The 4,883-nt window shown below is 39.1% G+C and overlaps 1 pseudogene; it reads right to left on the minus strand.

Moving 5' to 3' along the window:
• Positions 1–1,184: 1,184 nt before the first annotated feature.
• Positions 1,185–2,534, minus strand: LOC143790645 (uncharacterized; annotated as a pseudogene).
• Between the last annotated feature and the right edge of the window lie 2,349 nt (positions 2,535–4,883).

Raw genomic sequence — 4,883 nt, forward strand, 5'->3', positions numbered from 1 at the left:
TATTATTTACTAAAATTCAATAGAAAATTACTGTTGTCAGTTTCAAATGATTTCAGTGACCATTGGGAGTTTTTCTTACTTTAAAAAAAGGTGCCAACCATTTTGTCCTGGTCTATTTGCGGCATTGTTTAATTTTTTTGGAACTTATAATATTTTTATTACACACATATTTGGGTACATTATTTTTTTGGGAAGGGGTTGAGGGAGATATTAACATGAGGGGAAAAAAAACAGGATTAACTACAAAAGGTGGGTTTTTCAGTTGTTTACTGTGTGATTTAAATAACCTGTGCAGTGATACTATAATTTTTTTTAGTCTTAAAATATAAAACTACCTATGATAAATATATATTTTATTTTATTTACAGTGAACTACTTTTTAATTCTTTAACTCTTTATTTCCCTTTTGATCACTTCTAAAATGCCTTGATATACTTGTCTGACAAAGTATTATTGTCAGTCACTACTAAACTGACAGGCAACATTTTGGTTCAGTTTCACACATGTGTGAAACATTCGATCCAAAAGATTTGACCCAAAGCTGGGTCTCCTGACCTGAGCTAATTGCTTCATAGATCTATATAAAACAGGTCACTCAGATTGAGGGGTGAGACGAGGTCTTCAGAAGCAAGAACAGTTCATGTTTCATGGATGCGTGAAAACGGCCTTACTCTTTGCCTTTCTTAGACCATCAGCCAGCCATGGCAAGACTTAACTATCTCCCACATCAAGCCACTAAGACGTGGTGGTAGCTAGCGATCACAGTACTTAAGGTATTAATCCAACAGTTCGGCTGTGTCTTCCTTGGCTTTAGTACAGTAGTGTACACAGGGCTCAACAATTACGTAAATAATTCAGGAAAACTAAAACACAAAAGCCATAAGTGAGATCATCACAAAAATCTCTTGATGTTAACCCATTATCTACCAATGTCCTTTTTTGGGGATGCCTAATCTTTAGCTTCTAGCAACTAAGATTTTATAATTTTAATAATTAGGTCCAATTTTTTGTGTTGTGTTTGTAAAATGAATGGTTTCAAAATAGGAAATCATGTCATTGTCATTTTTAAATAAATATTGGGACGCCCTTTTCTGAAAAATCCGTTCTTGTAAAAATTTGAATTTGGCAAGTAATGGGGTGATGGTTTTCTATATTTTAGCGAAGCATTTGTCCATGTCTAACAAACATTAAAGGTGTTTCTCTTCCATGTGTCTTCTCTGATGTCTAATGAGATTGCATTTGTAGGTAAAACGTTTTCCACATTCTGAGCAAGAAAATGGCTTCACCCCTGTGTGAGTTCTCTGATGTAAGACCAAACCTTTTCTATAAGCAAAAGATTTCTTACATTGTAGACATGAAAATGGCTTCTCCCCTGTGTGAGTTCTGAGATGCTTTACAAGACTTGATTTGTGCCTAAAACTGTTATCACATTCTGTGCATGTATATGGTTTCTCCCCTGTGTGAATTTTTACATGTTCCAAAAGACTTGATTTCTGAATAAAATTTTTCTCACATTCTGAGCACGGAAATGGTCTCTCCGGTGTTTCATTTATCAGATGTTCCACTAAACCTGGGTTATGTTTAAAATCTTTACCGCATTCAGAACATAAATATGGCTTCTCCCCAGTGTGAAGTCTTTGATGTAGAGTAAGAGATGTTTTCTGGCTAAAACATTTTCCACATACTGAACATGAAAATGGCTTCTCCCCTGTGTGAGTTCTTACATGATCATCCAAATATGATTTCCGGGTGAAACTTTTTTCACATTCTGAGCATGAAAATGGCTTCTCCCCTGTGTGCGTTCTTAAATGATCAACTAATTTTGATTTACAAGTAAACAGTTTTCCATACCGTGAGCAAGAAAACTGCTTCACCCCTGCATGAGTTCTCTGATGCATACTAAGACCTGCCTTCTGAAAATGGCTTCTCTCCTGTGTGAACCCTCTTGTGTATAGCAAGAAGTGATTAATAGGCAAAACATTTCCCACATTCTGAACATGAGAATGTCTTTATATCTTTGTAAATGCACTTGTGCTTGGAAGGATGAGACTTCTTTTAAAATATTGTCCACATTCAGAAGATGCAAAAGATCTATCCAGTCCATGTTCAGTTCCTTTTTTGTCAATCGGTGATTCCTTATCTTCCACTTCATCACGGAGAGGTAAAAGGACATTTGTTTTTGAATCTTTCCTACTTTCTTCAACTGAAAATAGAAAACAGTTCCATAAATTATTTCACACTTTGCTAATTTCTATATGAAACATCCAGAACGGGAACAAAGCATGTATCAGTGATCAACAAATCAAGATGGCTTTTCTTTTTCCCAGTAACACAAAAAAGTATCAAATAAAACAGTAGTCAATAAAATCTAATCAAATTTGTATCTATACATACCTAAACAAATGTACTCAAATCAATTTTACTTACCTCTAAGAAGTTGTCCACTACTTGGACAACTTCTTCTCATACCCCAAGCTTTGCCCTCCTAAAATAATAACACTTATACTCACCTCCTGTGCTGGCGCCATTCCCATGTTCAAATTTGTCTGAAGTCGGGTCCAGTAATGCCAGCGCTGATTGGGTGCCAGCGTCACGTGAGCTCCAGGGACAGCGAGTGACGACACCTCCAGTGCAGTAGGTGAGTACAGGCGTTATTATTTATGGTGGTCTAGTTGTGGACAACCCCCTTATTTACTAACAAAAAAATCCAAGTTAACCTCCCAAAGAGCATATGGAGCCGGAGCAAAAGTCTATGATGTAATTTCCCTTAAGAGCCGCATGGATTTAGGCCATTTTCATGAGAAAATGAACGGCATGCTCATTTTATGTGCCACAGTATCCAACGCCCATAATAAATCCAGTTAAACAACATTGACAGCTTTACCCCAGGCTAATCTGGGACATACCTCATCACTGAAAAGAAATCTGAAACTTTTGACACGTTAGCTATTGTAAAACGATGACTCCCTGCATTCCCTGGCTGTCATGCAGCTGTCCAGGTAAGTTGGGAGTTGTAGTTCGACAGCAGCTGTAGTGCAGGAAGTTGCTGACCTTCATAATAGAAGCTAACCAGATTAGTTTCAATCACTGTTGAGTCCAAGCGGATGCTGGGTGAGAAGGTTATCATCAGAGACTATGGAGGACAACTTCCTTCACACCATACATTTCCCCAATGATGTATGGAAAGTTGCAGGGCCTGTAGTTTTCGGTCTCACTTTTTGTCTCCATGTTTATTATGGGTCAATCTTGTTGAACAGATAATATAATGCTTAAATATTACGGGATCTGTTATTCTAATTAAAGGCTCTATTCATCTCCTAAACTACTATTTATTGCTAGAATACATCTATACGGAATTAATAAAGCAATTTTGCAAACAGGCTTCATTAAAAAAAAATTATATTTTATATCTACTACTTCCATGGTCTATCTTTTTACTTTAGTTGCATTAGTGAAAAATGTAGCTGTAAAGATTTATTATGCATGCATTCATTCTTGAAAAAGTCATCGATGATAGACTAGTGGGGTCAGTAGCTGAAAACCTGTCGACCTTGTGTGGTTTCCTCCTGCAATGGTGTTAAACATATACAGTCAAATTTTAGTCAAGACTAGTGTTGAGCCACTCCCCTAGTGTTCGAGTTCGGTTCGGTTCGTCGAATTGGGGCATCTTCGATGAATGTTCATCAAGCGTTCGACGAACACCGTCGAACCCCATTGAAACCAATGGCAGGCAAACACAAACACATACAAACTCATTGAAAACATATAGAAAACACCTTAAAAGATGTCCAAAAGCTGACAACCTGCTCAGAAGACACAACCAACACATGGAAATGTCACAAGTACATATAGTCATGTGAAAATATAAGAGGTGGGGGCGTAAAAGGAGGAGGAGACACAGATATAGGCATGTCATGCCCTTCTAAAATCAAGAAAGGCTGGAGTAAAAATCTAAAATCAGCCTACCAACACCCAGACATCGTGACAAAAATTTTTTAAAAAGAAATATCTTTAGGTAGAATGGCGGCAGGTCCATTCAGAACACTTTCCTCAGAAGACATAGTGGTATCCATGTTGGGAGTCGTGCCAAAAAATGAACCCAATACATTCAGACTAACCCACCATTTGTCATATCCAAGGGGCAGGTCAGTAAATGACAACATCAACGTGGAACCAAGTACAGTACTATGTACTGTACCTCTTTTGACAAGGCAATCAGGCGGGTCAAGAAGTTGGGAAGGGGCACCCTAATGGCCAAAACAGACATTGAGGGGGCATTCCGGTTACTACCAGTGCCTCCGAATAGTGTCCTCCCATTGGGCTGCTTCTGTGAAGGAGCATACTACATAGATCGCTGTTTGCCCATGGGGTGCTCCATATCCTGCTCACTATTTGAGGCGTTTAGTTGCTTCCTCGAATGTGTCATCATGGATGTTTGTAAGGCGGCACATATTATCCATTACCTCGACGACTTTTTATGCCTGGGCCCAAAAGATTCACCACAGTGTGAATACACGCGGTAGTCCACCTGTGAGAAGGAGAGAGCTGGAAGGAGAGTGGACACCCCAGAGCCGAGAGGTTAGATTGAGAAAGGAAGAAGGCGGTGTAGCTTGCTTCATGGGTAGGGTGCTCTGCTGAGTAGCAGAAACTGCTACTAGGCCCAAAGTATTGCCTGGGCTAGATGCAGTTAAAAATTAGTACTTAGATAAACAGGCGGTGTAGCTTGCTTCATGGGTGGGGTGCTCTGCTGAGTAGCACAAAATGCAACTAGGCCCAAAAGGATTTCCTGGGCTAGATGCAGTTAAAACTTAGTAATTAGATACACAGTTGGTGTAGCTTGCTTCATGGGTGGGCTACTCTGCTGACATGCAGACACTGCTCCT

The sequence above is a fragment of the Ranitomeya variabilis genome, unplaced genomic scaffold (assembly GCF_051348905.1).
Source record: "Ranitomeya variabilis isolate aRanVar5 unplaced genomic scaffold, aRanVar5.hap1 Scaffold_500, whole genome shotgun sequence".
NCBI classification, from domain to species: Eukaryota; Metazoa; Chordata; class Amphibia; order Anura; family Dendrobatidae; genus Ranitomeya; species Ranitomeya variabilis.